Source organism: Rousettus aegyptiacus, unplaced genomic scaffold (genome assembly GCF_014176215.1).
Source record: "Rousettus aegyptiacus isolate mRouAeg1 unplaced genomic scaffold, mRouAeg1.p scaffold_m13_p_1, whole genome shotgun sequence".
Lineage (NCBI taxonomy): Eukaryota > Metazoa > Chordata > Mammalia > Chiroptera > Pteropodidae > Rousettus > Rousettus aegyptiacus.
Window position 1 is genome coordinate 168,585,075 of NW_023416284.1, and position 20,408 is coordinate 168,605,482.

Here is a 20,408-nt window from a genome sequence, read left to right on the forward strand (position 1 = left end):
TGGTGTTTAATTCATTCCAGTAACCAACGATATCATAATGGAAAAGAGTAAAATTCTCTATAGAAATAAGTAAGATACATAACTCTTTTAAAAAGATTAGATCAATATGTCCACTGAAGATAAAGCATGTTATAAGTTGACAAATTTTCAAGGCTTTTCAATGCATCTTATAAAGTATACAACTAAAAAAATATATTTATATTAACTTTTTTCCTGTCCAAAATTAACCTAGAGTAAGCTGAACTTCTTTTATTTAACAACTTTTCTCGCAAAACTTATACAATAATGTTGAGCTAATAAAGAAAAATAGAATATACCAAAATGTCTAATTATTTTTGTCATCTCTCCTTTTTATCAAGTGCAAGACAACTTTTATGATTTTCTAATATCCAACTGGAAAATCTCAAAGACAGTTTTAGGTGTAAAAAAATCTTGATTTTTTTTTTAATTTAAAACATATATGTGAAGACAAAATGAAACGTGATATTAGAAGAGAGATCATTATTTAATCAAGCTTGAAGCTTAGGTACATAAGAATAATAATTGGTCGAATTAATACTAGTTAAGATTACTTGTAAATTGAAATGATACTATAATATTTTAAAATAAACATAAAGAAAATACAATTGGAAGAAACTGTAACAGTTCAGAAGTGAGAAACTTGTTTTTTTTGTTTTTTTGTTTGTTTTTTTTTAATAAATCAAGGACATACCTGTCATTATAAAGCATGGAAAGTTATTTTGCTGACATATAAAATCTTAGGGTTGCATAATAAGCAAAAAAAAAAAAATCCTTTTATTAGTTTGTTAAGAGGTTACTGGACATGCCACGATTACTTTGTCACTTTAAGATCAAAAAGAAAGTGAAAATTTACTTTTTTTAACAAAACAATTTTATGAATAAACACATCAAAATGAGCCAAAATCTTCTTCTAACAGTGATTTAATGACAGAGACAAGATTTACCACTCCATCCTAAACTATTATAAGACTGAACAAAATTACACGAAGTAACAAGCACAGAACTGTGACTTCTAAGAGAAAAGAAACAAATGAGTTGAGCTCGATGGTTGCTTCAGGTTACTGCTGAGGCGAATTTGTAGTTGAAATTTTCCAATAAAAAAAATTCCAGACTCAAGTGGTTTCACTGAATTCCTCCAAGTATATAAAGAAGAAATAATATCAATTCTCCTCAAATTACCCTAGAAAATTGAAGAGAATACTTCCCAACTCATTTTATGAAGCCAGTATTACCTTAATAAGAAAACCAGACAAAGTCTTTACAAGAATGAAATACTAAATTAATGTCTCTCATGAACAGAGAAACAAAAGTCCCTAATAAAATTTTAGCAAATTTGAGCAACAATTAATTAAAAGTATAATATCATGGATCTCTTCTAGATAAAATTGACAAGTTATTATGTATCTTCACAGTGTGAATTTTTTAAACAAAAGTAAATAAAAAGTCAAATAAATATATATGCCTCTAGAGGATTGGGTAATTTGGAGATGAGCAATTAGACAATTCTATGAATGACAGTCTTCCTTTCCTCTAATTTCCATGTATTTAACATTTTTTTCTTAACAGTTCCATGAGAAATATTTGTTTTTAGCATGAACCCCAATTAGGAAGTGATTCTTCCCACAGAAGAGCAGAATTCCCCCTACCTTGCACTGCCATATTATAAATTAAAATACAACATAGAGATGAAGTTGAAAAGAACACCTCAAGATGCAGAACTAGGAAAAAAAAAATTTTTTTAATCCATTTTCTAGATCATTGAAAATCCATGGCAGGGATTAGGCATGTACTACAGTTTACCGATAAGCACCAATATAGGATTCTCATTAATAAGGAAACCATTTAGGGTAAAATTAAGAAATTATGGAAGCACGGGCTGAGGGTATTTAATATTATTTGCAAAAACTTCAGTCCAGTTAAATTCTCTATGAGCTAAAAGAGGATGGCAAAGAAACACAAGAGATATGGATTTCAGAAAATATACTCATTTTAACAGTAAGGTACAGAAATAGAAGGGACACAAATACACAGGAAGACCCATAATCACCAAGGGATGGAGATTTTCCTCTTCTCTTTTTAGTTTAATTTTTAAAATCAAAGAATTATTTTAAAAGTATATGTCGTGCCACCTACAACATACAGATGCTGGGCAGGTGTCATGAGACATGCAGAAATGAATAAGACGAAAGAGGGCTGAGTTCTAATTTAGTTCCACTAACTGGCTATGTGACATCAACAAATCTAAACCTGGCTGGAATTCACCTTCCTCATAATAATCTCTTGGGTTTCTTGAAATCTTAAAGCCTATAAATCTGTAATTTTATAATTCCCGTTTTCAAACAACTTGGTAAAGTTTTTGAAGACTTTGAAAGATGTATAGGATGGGGGTGGGGCGGTCCCAATACAGAGGTTATTTCATTCGGAGTTTTGCAAATTTTTATTTTGTATTTTTACCACAGAATTAGTTGTTCAAAAGCACAATTAACTGGAAACACAAAGAAGTGAAACAAATATGTATGGATGTTCTTATGGCGTCGGTTGGGAGACTGTCCCATCTGGGCCTTTAGACATATGTTTATTTTCTCGGCAGCTCCACTGAAACCCCAGGGCTCTCTAGAGAACATTTGAAAATAATTTTAAGTCCAACCTACTTCATTTAAAGATAATAAAATAATAGGCAGTGAGAAGTTACGTTTTCTTAACCAAGAAGTGTTCTTTCCCAGTCCACAGAGTCCAGGGACAGAATTTGAGCCAGACCACCCAGATGCCTCCTCTGGAGGTACTCTCTGGCACTCTGAAAGGCTGATCCTTCTCTGTACACTACCAGTTCACTCACCCTCTTCCACAATAACTCCCCCAAATGCAGAAGGGACTCATATTTACTTCAAAATCTACTAAAGATTGTTATTTTTATAGTTTTGCAAAGAGATTATTCAACACCTTAAATCAACGTGTCTGAACATTTTCATAAGTGTTATCTGGTAAACGAAAAGAACAAAGGAAAGATGGCTTGGAGATGAAAATACAATGTGCTTATGTAATACTTGCCTCCTAAAACACTTTGTAAGATTTTCATTTTTGTTCATGAACATAATGACGGAGGATCCATAAGTTTTTTCTAGAGTGTCAAAGGTCATTTTCAAATCTTCTCATTTTCTCTGTCACTTTACAGGTGCATCATTTCCTGCTCCGAGATCAGTTTATATAGTAAATGCTGTGTCTCTACGTTTCCAAGTGAGGCAGAGTTTCATTGTTCTTTTAAGCGTTTGTCAATTTAATGAAGTTTTATGATTTAGACCCAATAATGAGGTTTTGGTGGAGAAAAGCAGGGTGAGTAGGAAGGAGGGAAGGAGAGAGGGGGCGTGAGGTAAAGGAGTAAACTCTAGTGTATTGGGACTTCCTTTTAAAATGCTACGCAGATTTTTTTTTCTCCATTCGAATAACTTGCTGACCTTATCCTATGCTACATCTGATTGCAATTACTTCACTTTGTTAGGCTGACCAATTTTAGAAACTTGGACAATGTACTTCGTTGCAATCAGATCTGCATTAAAACACAGAAATGAAGGATAAATTGGTTATTGCCATTTAAGTTATTATGTCGTATTTTTTCCAAAAGAAATACACTCATGTCAGCAGGTCTGAACTTTCATTTCTCCAAACTTCGAACATGTCTTCTGCAAACAAGTCTGGTATCTTCTACATAATTAATCTATAATTTTATGAAACTCGATTACAAGCTGCTTCAAGAGTTTTTTTCTAATTCTTCATCGCTCTTCTTCTTTGTAAATTTTATAATTATGACAAAACACTTTAAAGTACAAAACACACAGAGAAGAAGAAAATTAGGTGAGAGTTATACCATAAACTTTTCGACATTAGAATATAGACCCTCTCTGTTCACTGACAAATTTCCATTTTTCTTCCTATCAACTGCCATGTCCATGGGTGGAGTGATTTGGCAACTACTTAATACAATGTGATCTGAAGGGTACAAAAGAAGGTGTTCCTGATTTTTAAATTCCCTCCACAAATTACCTTAGCCTCCAAAATTTTACCCTTTTTCTCTAGCATGGGGATCTGGATTCAAAAAGCTCAGTTAAAATGCAGATGCGTCATCTGGGAAAATAGATTCTAATCTGGAGTTTGCATTCGAAGCTTTGTAATTTCCCAAGCAGAGAGCAAAACCATGAGGAGATGAGATAGAACTTCAGGAGGATAGAGGGAATCAAAGGAAGGTACAGAGCCTTTGGAGCAGCTAGTCACAATCTTTTGGAATCAAAAAACTATACATGTTTTTGTTGGCAGGGAGGAGAAAGCCTAGGTGAAATACTTTGGCAGGGCCACCAACAGCTGTGCGGCAAAGAGAGACACCTACTTGCCGATCACTGGTGCTCTCACGTGCCTTATCTCGTCTCACTTAATCTTCAAGGTGAACATGAGTGTTAGAGGCTGCTGTACTAATGGAGAGAAGAGAAAATAAGCCCCAAAGGACCCAGATTCACAGAGCTTCTTTACATCAGCGTCTGGATTCGAATTCATGGCCAAACACCTTGAACTTCACTATCTCACTGAGAAAGCACACCATGTGGAGCATGCCACTGGCTCCTGCCTCCCAGTCCTGTTTCTCATTGTATCTAGTGTGTGAAAGTGAAATGTCCCCTAAGTCTGTTTAATTCTGAACAGTATAGAAAATCTGGTTTCCTGACAGGCAAATATTCAGCTTGGAATTAATTTCACGAGGTTCCCCTTCCGTCATCTCCCTGTGTTCACCTTCTGATCCAATACTTTGTCCCATCCCAGTGATGCATTTATTCATGCTGTTCCTTCCACCAGGAAGATTCTTTCTTTATCTATGTTCGTCAAAATCCTATGAAGTGAGGCAACTTCAGGTACTTCCGGTTAGGTTCTAGAGTCAACATGTACGAATACATCAACTCAAAGTTAATCTGTAGAACTGAAATCACCTCTAAAGTTCAGGATCCTTGGGTTTGTCATTGCGAACCCTTGTGGCAGGAACTGAGGACAGATTCATGGCCTCCGTCTCAGGCTCCCTCAGGAGGTGTTCTCATTGAGTACCAGAGTCGGCCGAAATGGCCCTGCCCTGATTTTAGCGCCTTTGTGTTCTCTCTCCTTTCCAGTTAGATCATGTTTAACTCAATTCAAGTAAATTACTCACGTGAGAAAGCTTTGCTGTAATCGATTTAAAAGAGATTTATATGACACGTACTTTTTCAATAGACATGACACTGCAGCCTTTCACTTCTTTGGCACTTAATTCATTCTTCCTTATAATGTTATCTTTATTGGACTCATCTACATGGATTATAAGATTTCTGTGCTTACAGATTGTGTCTCACTCATATTTCTAGGCCCTGCTGTGCATAATCAATGTGCTGAATTTCGTTGAATTAAGCAGATAGTTGTATACAGATAGTTCTGCTCTGGCTGTTCAGAACCTCTTGCTGAAAAGTGCTCTCATACTTTAGGACACCTTTGAGTGTAACACTGGCACAGCAGGGTTGAGGGCAGTAGGAAATTTTTACCAGAAGAAAGGCCCCAGCCCTAGCCTGGCAGCGGTTTATAGTCTCATGGCATCAGCGAGGCAAAGTCAGTGGTTAAGGGAGAGAAAGGACACATCTCTCTGCCATCCCTCAGGAAGTGCCAAAGGCTTCGCTGTGTAGAGGATGCCCTACCTGGAGACTGATGAACTGTTTACTGGACCCAGCAGGGTCTCACCATGAACACAACACTGTTTAGGCATGGAAGGGAACAGAGGAAGTCACTGGAAGAATTTTAAGAAATTTTATTAATGATGAATAAGGGAAACAGACTTTTGAAACTGTTGCCTTGGGAAACCAACAGGTGTATAAGCTCCACCTAAAGAGATTATCTAAAGTAAGCACAGTGGGGAGACATTTTCTTTCTACCCTCAAACGGACTCAATGCTGATCTCAATGTTTAAATATCTATTCATCCTGATTTGTCTTTCAGCACTGGCAGCTTTTAGGCATATGACCTTGAGTGAGTTTTTAAACTGTCTGCACTTCAGTTTTTTCATTTCTTAGGTGGAAATAGTTATCCTACTTATCTCAAAGAGTTGTTTGATGGATTAGATGAGCAAGTCCACACAAATCACATAAGATCGTATTTGACCCTTAGTAGGTTTTCAATAAAATTAACTTGGCACCTTAACCATCATCATCATTCATAGACCATACTTTAAAATACTCTAACCTCTGTACTTAGCCTATATCATCACAGTTTCACAATTCTGTTTGCAGTGCTCTCGAGTTGAATGGTAAAATCTATTAGTTAGGGCTATTATCTTTTCTCTACCTCATTCCCCTGAGTTTTGGCTGGATCCTAGGCCGCTCAGCTAAAGATTACATTCCTCAGTCTTTCTTGCAGTTAAGCACAGACATGTGACTAAATGTTGGTCAATAGGAGTTGACATAAATTGGTATGTACAATTCCCAAAACATGCTATTAAAAAAGAAGGGAGATGCCTCACACTCTGCTGGCTGAAATGTGGCCATACCACAAGATGGAGGTCACATTGTGAGGATAATAGCAAATAGACAGACTAGCCTGGGTCCCTAATGACTATAGCAAACCATTTACATTTAAATAAGCACAGGTTAACTCTCCTCCTACTTGTGACTTATTATTTTCTACTTGGTACCTGCATTTTTTATGGTCAATTATAACCCATGTTAGAGTTAAGGATATCCATACAAGGGATCACTTTCAGGACTCCAAGAACTTATAATCTTGAGAGAACTTAAAGTGAAAAATATGGTAAGTTCCAGATTCCACTAAAATGCGTTTACTAAGGCTGGTTCTCCTCCTCTTTGCTTCCCTTTCAGTTTGAGGAAAACTGAATTCTCATCACCTCCCTCTCTTTCTTGCTAACCAGTACAATTTTTAAAAATTGAGACACCTTGCCGAGATCATAAAGTTTTTATTAAAATGCATTCTTTGTAAAAATTTGCCATGACTCATTTATGATTGTTCCAAAGATTTATGACCAACTCATGTCGATTTTTCCACAGCATGATCTTCCTTCTTTTCTGAATATCTGTCAGCACACATCTGTGCTGTGTGTACAAAATTTCAACTCTTGAGAGCCTCACATTTGACAGAATTAAGTTTGCCTCATTTTTCAAACAGTGTTAATTCAGTTTAAAAATACTTTTCTCGTTATGTTATTGCAAGGGTCTTGTTTTATTCTATCTCATGCTTTAGTTTACCCTGGATCTAACACTTATTTAATTACAATTTTACTGTTGAGAAGGGCAGGGCTCAATAAAATGGGGCTACTACTTTCCAACCCCTGTCAAATTTCTTGTGGTATATCACAGGAATGAAAAATGGTATTAGTTTCTTCAGATTACATAAGGCAAACACCAGAAATTCGATCCATTTGGAAAATGTCTTCCTCACATCTTTTATCTGTGGGGTAATTTCTTTTGCAGCATGTTTCACAATGCAAAGTAGGCACCTTTGATTTATACTCCAGTCCAGGAAAATAAATTTATATATACTCCAGAGAAAAATTTTCATGGAGACATCTACTATTCCTCACTTTAGGACTGTAGAACCCTCTGCAATATATCCCCTTCCAGAAAGATTTTAGGAGTACCCAGTAGAGCCAGTCTTCTGAGGCAAGATATCGCCACTCCTGTTGTTCATGGAAGACTAACTAGGCTCATTGTTACCATTTTAAAAATCTCTTCAACTGGCTACTGTGATGTTAGCAGTATAACTCAATCAATCAACATATGTCTATCGATTTCCAATTAGAAAGACAAGCTCTGCTCGTTATAAAAGATACAAATAAAGATATTATTTCTGCCCTTAAGGGGTTGTCAATCCAGTTGTGGAAACTTGTGATAGTCCTTAGCTTTTCTAAACATCTTTAGAAGAAGAAAATCACAGGTCCCAGGTGCCTCATATAAGAGTGTCCCTAAGAATAGCTACACTCTCCCTTGGCTGTACAAATTTATTATGTTTGTCATTGTATCACCTGAGTTTGAGTAGGCTTTTTAATCTACAGTGAATTAAATTCTTAGCTGAGGCTGAGTCTAATAAATCCTTGTCTTTGATGCCTAGACTGGTGCTATATACAGTATACAAAGTACATTGATGAGCGGATAAATGAGAAAGAGTGACTGACTAAACTTTTGATACAGTGTCAACGTAGTTTACAAAACTAATTCAGGTCCAAGTCTACAGCCAGAACATAGCACAATAATTTATACTTTTGCCTAAGAGGGACTAAAGACATCTTGCTTTCATATGTATCCATCCAAATCTTCAATAAGTATTTACTGGGGTCAGTATATGTCAGACAGTATTTTAGATGCAGGGAATAAGCCAAGAATTTTTCCTAAGGAACCTTACCTTCTAGGGAGAAAGTAATGCTGAGGAAAGAATTTCTCTAGAGTAAATGAAGCAGCCAGTAGGGAAGGAAGGAAGATTACAACCTTGTCAGCTTGGGCTTACAGGTAAATAGAAATTGTTTATTCAAGCTTTATATAATTCAACAGCAAAATGGTGTTAGTCTTACAAGCAAATAAACCGAAATGAATTATTCCTTGAAAGGTAGCAACGAAAAAGTACTACAACTCTCCTTTACCTGATTGGTACATATATAAAGAAGACATTTTAAGAATAAACTAAAATAAAAATTTAAAATGTACCACAGAAATAGCTGAACTGTACTTTGCATGAAATATTAACCTGAACTTTAAGCCAGTGTTTCTCTAATTTATGTGTTATCCTTTGTTAATTCCTTTGGTCTCTTTTAAGTCTGTTACCAATGCAAAAGACTTTTAATTTTGTCACTAAAATCATCATGTGGAGAAAACCCCAATTTTAAAAATTACTTACTCCTTGTGTAATAAAAATTCCATTAATAAAAAACATTTATCTCAGACAGAATTTTAACTGGTCTTAGCTTCGTCTCTGTGAACCACCCTAAGCTCTGCCCCTGCCCCCAGAATGAGTGACTGAACTGAAGATTAGCAAGAAATGAGGTTAAAGTTTCTTAGTAAAACTTTAATTTCTGGTTTGCTATATTTGAATCAGGCAGCTGCCTTTGATCACCAGTCATGGGTAAAGATGAAGAGTAGAAATACATCCTTCACTAATGTGAAAAATCATATTTTTAAAGTAGGAAATTTGAACTTAAAATGTTAGTTTATTATTCATTACAAATATTGCTAAATATTGAATTAGGCTAGATATAACTTCATCTATCTATTTGTGACTGCTGAAAATATTTGGCTAAATTTATTTTGGAAATATTTTGCATCTGTGACAATCTATGTAAAGACTATGTCAAGAATTTTGCATTTTTTCTGTTGATAATATATTTACGATATATTTTATTTTCACTTTTATCCTTTTAACTCTTAATGATTAAACATTTATAAAAGTAATTGTATCCAAAATTCCTTCCAGAACATCTGTTCATCACTGAGTTAGGTTTTCCAATATGGAAGTTCCAGTACTCAGACTGTTAAGATAACCTCACTGAAGGGAGGAAAATGGAAATCTCTTACAAAAGCAACTGGAACTCAGCAGACTCTGGTAAAGAAGGAAGGAAGGAAGGAAGGAAGGAAGAAAGGAAGGAAGGAAGGAAGGAAGGAAGGAAGGAAGGAAGGAAGGAAGGAAGGAAAAAAGGGATAGAGAGGGAAGGGGAATGAAAAGGAAGGAGTCTGGCATCTGTAGTAGAAGTGGTCAAATATTCACAAATCCATTTCTTCTGTGCTCAGGAAAAAAAAAAATAGTCGCACTTGCCACCTTCTTTGCAGTTAGGATTGGCCATTAGACTGTGTTCCGGGGGATGGATTGTGAGAGGAAGTGATGTTCACCACCTCCAGGCTTGACCTCCAACCACCCTGCACAAACCTGCACTCACGCCTTCTCTTCCCATCGGGTCAGCCAGCAACAGAGGACAGGGGAGCTCTCTCTGGAGGCTCGAGGGGGTGTTGGAGCCACTAGATGAAGCAAGGGCAGCAGAGCATACACATTGGATGGGTGACGTGATGAGAAATAAATTGTTGCTGTGTTAAGACACTGAGATTTGGTTTGTTTCTTATAGCAGTAGCCTCCCTTAACTAACCCACAGCTAAATCAATGAATTAGAACCTAAAAAAAAAAAAACTCTTTATTTTCTAGTCCTGAGAAAAAGTTGATCTTCATCAACAAGGTTCAGTTAGGACATTTTTAATGGAAAAAAAGGGGCAAGAGGAGCTTCTCCACATCCACTTAGTAAGGGATGCATCCTGTCCATTTATACACCATAAACATGAGAGCGAGGGTTTCATTGCTCTATGTAGGAATTTAATATTCTCTGATGCTGCACCGATGGCCAGTGATCTCTTTATTCCCTTGAGGGGAGGTAAAAATCCTGGGGTAGTAATGTTAGCTATCACTGACATATGAAGCGATTTTGGCAAACCCAGCGAGCCTTTTGGTTGTGATTTATATCTAGTCAGAGAGAAATGACATCTGGGATGTCTGATTTATTCACTAGCAAAATGTTGGCTAAACCTAAAATAAGGAAACAGAGATTTATGTAACAGATTGCAGTGCCTTAATTTAAGAATGGTTAGGAAACCAGCAGATACTCTATGGCTCTGCTCAGCTTGGAACCACATGCTGCAAGTTAGTATTACCTTTCTCAAAGTATTAAGTCACATGTTGAGAGTTGGGGCATTTTTTCTTCACCTGAATATTTTCAAGATGACTATTTCATATCCAAATAAGTCCTGGCACTTTCAATTACGCATCGACTGCCGTAAAAAAAAAAAAAAAAAAAGCAAATAGCTCTTGGGGAATTTAACAGACCACTAGAGTCTATTGTAAGTCTACTTGGAAGCACACAAGCTATTTCACAGTAATCTCCATGCCAGAAGAACCCGAGGAATACTGGGAATTCTGTCCCTTCTGTTAAGAGATCACTTAAAGTCAATGTCATAATTGTTTTCTTTTTAAAACTTAACAGAATTCTTCTCGAACATACTCAGTGTTGTAAACACTAAAATGTGATCGCTCTCCGGTCTCAATGTTGTCAGTAGATGTGCTTCTCGTGAGCTACCAAGTTCTTCTTATCTTGGGAACGCCGAGTTGGGTAATAGAGTCCTGCTTCTTTCTTCTTGCTTTGCACTGACTGTAGGAAAGCTCAGAGCCAGCGCAAAATCCCCTCTGGAGAGTGCAGAAGACTCCACGGCGTGACTGTGGCATGCCAACCTTATTCTGACTCCTCCCCACTGCAATTCTCTCCCTATTCTGATTTTGTCATCCACGTTCTCATCCACGTGAGTTGATCAAACAATACATTTTTCTTGTTCCTTGGCTGAAAATTTTTCTGAATGAGGCCATAAGATCCACAGAGAGCAAAAAAATGACAAAAGAGAGGATGATGAAATAAAAAGAGAATTAGAAAGGGAGAGAGGAAGAGAAAGAGGAGAGGAGAGAAACACCTGGAGAGAGGGAGGGGAGGAAGGAGGAAAGGTTGTAGTCCATATTTCTGTCAGCGTTCAGCAGGTGTGAAGAGGAAGTGCCTTATCAAAGGCTCCCTGAACAAGCATTCTTACCTTTTTTAAATTTTTTTGGAGAAAACTAAGAATCGTACTTTTGCTTCTTCTTTTAAATTCCCCATACGGTGAAGAGATTGCAAGAAGAACTCCTTTCACAATACGAGACTTTGTTATCCCATCATGCCTTCCTTAATATTAAGGTTTGGGAAGGGTCATTGTCATAATGATTGGAGATGAGATTTTTATCCCTTGCAAAATTAACCTTGGAAAGTCAGCTAAAGTCATTTAGTTGCCCCCTTTCAGTTATACTTTCTATTGCAGACAGACTGTCAGATATCTCAGGGAACATGGTTTCAGCTTCTTCACATCTCTGACTCTGGGCATCACTGCTCCCAGCATGAACAGTGAAATAAGTAATTCTTATCTCCTTTCTCTCTTCAGGAATTCAGCCCTTTGCTCAGGCAGACTGTGCCATCTTGCCAACCCTGAGCATTTCCCTGGTGTGGCCAGTGGGCTCTGTCTCTGCCTCTAACCCAGCCAGGCCCAGGATGAAGACTCGATGCTTTCTCCTACCAAAATTAAATGCTACCTTCTTCTCTTTCTTTGGTAAGAACTTAATAAATGATTTTAACATCAAGAGCTAGCAGGTTTCAGCCCATTTTAAAGGCAGGAGTGGGAGGAAGATATAGCTACACAGTCTGTCAACATGGACTTTTATAAGCATATAGAAAGCATGACCTGAAAACCAGGCAGGTGGCATTGAAGGTGAGCTCGTCCTTATAGTCTGTCTCTTGGAGTGCTTTATCATGGACACTAGGTTGTGCAACTTCTTGCGGGAATATTTGTCCATTTAACAATAACAATTTTTTTTTCTTTAGCCAAAAGAATACATCTGTAGTAGATATGACGTGGGGTCCTCAAAATCGGAGTACAAGAAACGTCATGTTCATTTCTTTTCTTAATCTGCTCCAAGTTCACTTTTTCCTAAGGTTGTGAGAAACCCAGCCACTGCCATTAGTGGGGCTTTAGTCCCACCTCTCATGCCAAGTTCTCCATGATCTTATACACTTGGCGATGTTGGGGGCAGGGCCATGGTTTTCTGTCCCACATGTGGTCATCACTGATATGCTTGCTTCTCAAGCCAAAAAAAATCTCTCAAAGGCGGGGAATTCCTCAGCTTCTATGTCAAACCTGGGTTCCCGGGGACTCAGCTTTTATGTCAGCCAATCCCCCATCACCAGAGGAACCCAGCTTCTGGAGGATAGATGTGCGATGGGTTTAGTTTCTGGCACTTTCTTGGGCTTCCAGTTTTCCTTCCTCCTCTTCTGCCCAGTCAGTCCTATCTTGGGAACTTCAAGTACTGTAATTCATCCGCCTGCTTCTCTTCCAGGACCATCTAGGGCAACGAGCTTATTTTCACAAATGAACATTATGCATCTAAAAAGGAGAATTGCCTTCTTGCCTCATAACTCTCGCTTTCCTGCCTGTACCACACATGTTTCCAAGATAAAGGAACACAGAGACCTGGCCACAAGACCAAAATAACAGTCAACAGCTCAAAAATGATCCCTCCACAACTAGCTAGAGATGGAATGAGAGGTATCACTGGGCGGCCGAAGTGGAAGAAAATATGGGGCAGTGTGGGCACTTGCCTCGTACCACACCCCTCCCCTGCAGGAGGAGCGCTGCGCATGTGTATCCAGAAGAGAGGAAGAGAGACCCTCCACAGAAGTGGCCTCGATTTAGTCTCGTTAAGAACAAAGCTTTTGACTGACTGAGAAAAATTGGGGCTCACATACGAATTTAAAACCTGTGTGACATGGTGCAAATTAAGCTCTACCCTGTGTCTCTGTGTCCTCTCGTTAAAATGGAACAGTAACACTTTCTTGCAAAATACTATTGAAGAGTTAATGAGTCCTATTTCTCTTCAAATCTCCTCCCAAATGTACAAAACACTCTTGGCTGCTGGGCAGACAGACAAGAAGTGGCAGAAAGGCTAGGAGAGGCATCCTTAAAAAATTCCAAAAAGATTTTCCTCTGCAGCCCATTGTCGTGTTAAGCTCCACATTCCTGAGGAGGCAGGAGAAAAGAGGGGATAGAAGGCCACTATTCCTACCTCCTTCTCTCTCCCTGGGGCCCCGAGGGTGATTATCCCCCCTACAGTGTCATGGCAAAATCCTAAAACCTCGGAGTCAGTCAGACCCAGGTTAGAACTCCAACTTCATCGTAGACACGCTCAGTGAGCCGGCGATGTGTGAAACAGGGATAATCCTACCTGTGACAAGAGTTCTTATAAGAGGAATAAAAATGGATGACACACAAAACACAAAAGGTTTAGCCCGGTGTCTGACAACAACAGTGGTACCTCTGCGACTTTTATTAGCATGAGCATCTCCTGTCCACTTGCTAAGGAACCTTTCGATAAATACGTCAATTATTGAAAGATTTTCTTCTCCCTCTGTTTTAGTTGGTTTTATTCTCAAATTTTATTTTAGCCTCTTCCTGATTATGTTTGATCATGTGTGAATTCCATTAATTCACCAACAACGAATCCTACTAATTATCCGTCATTCAGAAGCAGCTCCAAGGTACAAGAATCCGCAGACGACAGAGCAGAGCTTCCATGGAGCTGCAGAAAATGTCCTGGCCCACATCGCACAGCCACGTGTCACAGGATGCATGCTTGTAAACAGTTGCGCCTTCACCCAGGATACCATCTTTTATTAATATTATTATTATTACTGTCTTTTTTCCTCTTCGAGGCTGACAAGTCATATCAGGTATTTCCTTCTCACTTAGATACCAAAATAAAGTCTCTTCCAAACTTCTGGCTTTTGAGTTCTTATGCCAGGGTGTCCGAGCCAGCCCCTGAGTCATGTAGTCGAAAGCCAGGCTGGGGGGAGGTGGTTTTCATTTCAGGAACTCGGTTCAGCTTCCTGGAGACTAAACACAGCAGCATCGGTAAGTAGGGGAGAAAGGAGGCAGTAATAAAAGAAAAATCTAAACTTCAGTTTCAGTCTTAACTAACAAGTGTGCAACAGCTAAGCATGGCTGTCTGATAGAAAGCATTTCTATATGTCGGAAGGAAAAAATCAAACCCAGAGGCAGAAGAAGGCCTGATTTTGCCATCAGACAGCCAGCGTGGCCGCAATTAACGTTTTCTTAAATGCAAAGCCTTTTCATTGACATAGCCCAGACTGTTCCTACTGGGTATTTTGAAGGACCTTTTTTTTTTTCTCCCATTCATTCTGTAAATATTTATAAGCATCTTGTGTTTACCAGATGCAAGAGACATAACAGGGAATAAGACACCAGTGGTCCCTAACTTCATGGAACGTTTATTCTACTGAGAAAAATAGATCATTAACAAGGATCTGTCCTTTAACAAGGGATGATTAACAAACTATGTGAACCTGGGCAAGTCTCTTAACCTTCTTATACTACCATTTCCGGGGTCCCTACATCAGAGGTTTGGCACAGGGACAAATGAACTGCCATGTGTTCAAAGCCAAGAATTGTGCCTGGCACAGGACAAGGCTCAGCTAAGTGCTGGCTGTTAGTACCCCCACTGGAATGCAAGCTCAGGGGGCAGGGGCCTTCTGTTTTGTTCACTGCCACATTCCCAGTGCTTAGAGCAGGGCCCGAAAATAGAATAAGTGCTCGATAAATATTTGTTGAATAACTAAACTAAAATAAATCATAGATGGTGAATCACATTATGAAAGATGTGAGCAGGGTCCTCTAGACAAAGAATGAGAGAGCAGGAAGCAAGGACGACATAGCCAGAAGGGTCTCTCAGGAAAGAGCCGGGGGAAGAGCCCTGGAGGAGGAGGGAACCAATGGAAGCGCCCTGGCAGGAGAAGCTTGCTGTGCTCAAGCATCTCCCGACACCGTAGGGTGAGCACATACATCTGCCTGGCTGCGGGTTTGCACGCTGTCGCCTCCGATGGCCACCCTTTTCCTTCCCTTAGTCTATTTTTCCCACATGGCAACATGCACCTTCTAATTTCTCTCAATTTGAATGTCTCTCAATTTAAATATTTCCCTTAAGGAATAGTACCGGAATGTAGAGAGAGTAGGACAGAGAGGAAGATGTTTTTCTCAAATATCTCACCTCCCCAGCAGACTCAGGGGAACCTGGTCAACTTCAGTGTGGTCACCCACACGCATGCCCAGATGGCTCTCCTTATTTTTCTCCCCCGTGTCTCATGCCCCTTCCTGAAGATGTTTGGCAACTAGGAATTTCCAAGACTTGTCCTTAAACTCTCAAGCAAAGAAGTTGCATTGCATCCCATGAACTCATTCCCCAGTAAGGAATTTTCATCCTACGTGTTTTCATCTCTATAATCTCAAGTTATAAGTTGCTGATATGTCTTCAGAAACACTCGTATTTCCTCAAAAAAAAAAAAAAAAGAAGAGGTATTTATATTTCCTCTTAAAAAGTAATGCAGACTCCTCTCTGTTTTATGATGAGACCTCATATAATCTAATGGGATTTGCTTCTGGCTAGAAAGGCAGGAAGGAAGAAGGACCCTCCACTCCTTCTGAGAAGTAATTGGTCAGATCACAGATGTGCCCATCTAGATGATGAGACAGATCAGCTGCCATTACACAGTTTGCAAGGCTGTCTGGTTCCCCCGATACTCTCACAGTCAGCCTCCTCAAATTCGTTGTTTTCCAGCCATACTGAGGAAAGAGAAGAGGAGTAACTGAAGAGGTATCTATTCTCTCTGGTAGCCAGAGTATAAGAACGGAGCAAGAGAACATCACAGTAAGTTCTCAGTTGGCTTCTTTGTCAGTTGTTTAATAACCAGGATATGTTCCTCAAATTAAAAAATACAACTCCTTTAAGAGTGGATACAAATGTTTACATTACACGGTAGGTTCTTCTGGAAACCAACGTGGATTCCCCTGTCCGTTTTCCAGGTCTGTTTGGTGTTCTTGTAAAGGTCCCCGAGAGCTGAGAACCGGGGTTCACGTCCTGGGGGTGAAATTCTAGTTCCTGGGAAGTTCCCTTGGCCTGCAGCATCCTCGCCTATAAAATGAAGGGCGTTGGACTTAGTGCCTGTGGCAGCTCTCAAACATTCCATGGACCCATTTAACAAGCACGAACTCGTGGATGTTCACCTGGCACAGCCGAGGAGGAATTGGCCCTGTTCGGGCACCATTTAGTGAAATCCGCCGCTTATTCTCTCTGCCAATATCGGTTGCACTTATCCTAGTTTAGATATCTTTCTGTAGCAAGTTCAGATAAGGTTATTTTGGACTTAGACTCTCTCAAAGTGAGAGAAAAAAAAAAAAAGAAAAGAAAGCACCTGAATGGATGCCATGAAATATATGATGTGTACTTTATTAATATTATACTCAAAGATCCAGAGTTACGACCACCATCGTACAGACAAAGCTATAGAGAGGCTTGTTGTATTACCTCCAATCTTTCCTCACTAAGGTATTGATAAAACTCTTAGCCAGATACCTGTAAGGCAAATATTTCTATCACGGGCCTGTTCCCATCTTCCTTTTGGAAGCCTTGTTCAGAAGAGGGCGAGAATCCTCCTGGATTCTATACCAGTCTGTGTGTGACCTTCTTTACAGACTAACTTGGAGAATTCTTAGCGTCTTCTACGATTTCACAACATTCACACATTAAAGTTCAGAGTCTTCATTCGTTGTTTTTACATAACTCTAGCTATTTCTATTCTTACTTGCGAAGGCGCAGACTCATGCAAATGCAAGAACTGTGGAAAGCATGGCTGGGCTCCAGGGCCCACTCTACAACTTGGGAGGGATTGCTGCCACTTGCCTGCTACAAAATACCTCGTTCGCTCTGTCCCACAGCCATGGAAGGGCTTTTACAGACCACCCTGACTTCTGGAGAGAAAAGAACATCTGAACTGAATGCTGCCTAAAATATTCTTCCTCACTGTGGGGAAGCCGTTACCCCAAGGTGCTTCCTGAGTCTCACCAGCCAATGGCCCCTGAAAGATAACGGCCCTAAGTAAAACCGTAAACTTTCTGGTTACAGTGATTTTCCTGTTTAACAGCTTGACCTTCCGCATTATACTCTCTTGGTCGTCAAGGATTTGTCTTCTTCAGCTTACGCCTTTGGGACTCGCAGTTATCTGTAAGCATCCAGTGATTTCACCATTTATCGGGAATTACAGAAGAGGAAGCTCGGCGAGGCCTCCTTTCAAAACTTGGCCCAGAATTGTGCAAGTGGGTTGAAGTGAGTAGTAGAAACAGATGACTTTAATTCATCTCATCTGTTCATTACCTGCAGTTCAGACGCATGTGTTTGTAAGTATTGCACCATATGCTCCATCTTTCTTTCCCCACATGCTTTGACCCCTTCGGTACACTAGAGATCCTTCGATTCCCCTCCCCCCAAAATTCTAATCTCGGCGTTCCTAAATTTCCATCCTGCGCTTTTCATATGATCGACAAAAATATATAAGTGATTATAAAACTGCGACTGCTACTTCTTGGTTCTACTGAGAAACTGGGATTCATTCTCCGCATTTCCTTACAATGTACATCCGTGCCCCATTGCTTCCAAATGGGTGACTGTAGTTCATTGTTCTTCTCATTTCCGTTATTGTCAATATAATCATCTGTTCAGCTTCAACAAGAGGAGTCATCTGTTCCTGGTGCATGTAGATTCCCCTTAACCTTACCGGGGGCTTGTCACTGAAGAAAAATCATCTTTGTATGATATACAGGAAACGTATACAGTGGCCCCCATTCTCTCCAATAGATAATATTCTTGTCCTGGATTATCCTACTTGAGGTGTACAAACGAAAAGCCTAGCAAAGCATCAACCATCTTTCATGCTCAGCAAGGCGCCTGCACGGAGGTTTCCACGGTGACTCCAGCCTTCGTGGACACTGTCTCCTCTGCAGTCCCATAGCACCGATGCTCTGTTTCCCATAATTAGCGCTTAATCAGATCCTGTGTCAAATCGATGTCTGTTGCTCTGTGTGAGGTGCCCTTCTCTTGCCAATTACATGATCATTTCCTTGGAGGCTATATACATGTAGCTAGCTTTTGAAGTCTCCCCTGGTCCGCTGCCTCCTCCCCCTATAAAGAAAAAAAGGAACCCTCTTCATGATCCCTTACCACCTTCTTTCTCCCTCTAGAATAATAGTTTTTCATACTGAATGTAATTCTTCTTCTGACATTCCTAGGCGTATCACTAGTTTGCAAACTCATTGAAGCAAATCAATGTCTCCTGCATCTTTAGATCTTTAATGTTCAGTGAAAGTGTTTGTTTGTTCCACAATAGATGGATAAATGGATGGATAAATACATTTTCTCAAGAATTTGTTAATTGCTTATAGTGCTTTAATGTAATGCTTCAACAGAACCCTTATTACATATTTGAGAATCAATAAATACTACACTTTAACAGTTCAATAAGTCTTATATTTTTGACTAGCCAAAGTTACTTTCCCTCCTCAGATTTTCCCAAATGAGTAAAACATTCAATAATATGCAAGAGGAACTCAGTCATTGCTAAGATGCAAATAAAATATATCACTCCGTGTTGAAAAATGTGACCTGAAAATAGTTGCTAGTTTATACATAACACGCTTAGAAAAGTGCAGAAATGTTCAAACAGTGATTCCCATGTGTTTAATAGCTCCAAGAAAGACACCAGAGTATCATTAAAAATATATATCCTGCTAAACGTGAAAGCCTGACAGTCTGCCCCGCATCCTGCTGAGGGCCTGCTCACATCTGGCTTCTGGGAGGAACATTTTCTTTGTGTCATCAAAGTTGATAGTGGACTTTCACCTTACCTGAGACCTCTAACAAAATACTCCTCTGCTCTCTAAGCTTTTGCAAACGAGCTAACCTGAAAAAAATCACATCAGCCGGTTCAACCCACTGTTATTTCAAAGTGCAATCCATATGTGAGAAAGGAGCCTGTGGCAAGCCGTTCAAGGTATTAAAACCGTGACTCACTGCCAGACAGAAAAAAAGTATTCTCTGCCCAGAAATTCAGTAACATGTTATTGCTAAAATTAAAAATAAAAAAATAATAATTCTCAAAATAGACCTGAAATGAATTTGTATAAATGATGGCATTACAACATAAATCTGAAAAGAAAAGGGTCTTGTTTTCCAGTAAGTTCATGGAGGAACATTAGATAATATCAAATAGCAGCAGTAAAACAGAGAAGATAGTCCCTGGGAAAAAAAAGAAAAGGAAAGCTTTATTTAATTGAATGAAGTCATAGACTTATGAGAGAAGGACAGTCTAGCTTTCTTGGCAAGACTGTACTTAAACCAAGTTTGGAAGTAATTTCAAAAAGGATTATCATTCCACACATAAAAAAATGTTATCAGCAGTTACTTTGTACCCAGGACAGAGAGTCCTTATCATGCTACTGGCTCATAACTGGGTTTGATTTGGTCACTGACAGTACCAATCGGCCCTGGGTTGCAGTTGGTACCTGGACGCTCACTACAGTTTACAACAAGCCACCAAGTCTTCCCGGGAGTTGACAATCATGTATCAAAAACACATCAACATGATACAATGAGGCAAAATTTCAGGAAAAGAAATCAGTGTTACTATGAGAAAATATTGCTCTACCTTTTTACCATCCAGGCAGTAGCTCAAGATTGGTGAGAACAAGGAAAGATCAATGCATGTCTCTACAATGTCAAAATAGGTTGAAAAATGAAAGATTCATTGGGTCTCTCTGTTGTTTGTATTTGTGACATAAACAAATATGTGACTGTTTGGGAATTGAATGGGTCCCTTTGGATATTGCAGAGCCAGAGGGATGATGACCACACAATTATTTAAAAGGGCAAAAAGGAGCACA

At 39.2% G+C, this 20,408-nt stretch overlaps 1 long non-coding RNA gene across 1 annotated transcript; it reads left to right on the forward strand.

Moving 5' to 3' along the window:
- Positions 1-14,490: 14,490 nt before the first annotated feature.
- Positions 14,491-18,005, forward strand: LOC118605563. The gene is made up of 3 exons (XR_004952209.1): positions 14,491-14,534; positions 16,255-16,344; positions 17,287-18,005. It is a non-coding gene; the product is annotated as an uncharacterized LOC118605563 (long non-coding RNA).
- Positions 18,006-20,408: the final 2,403 nt, after the last annotated feature.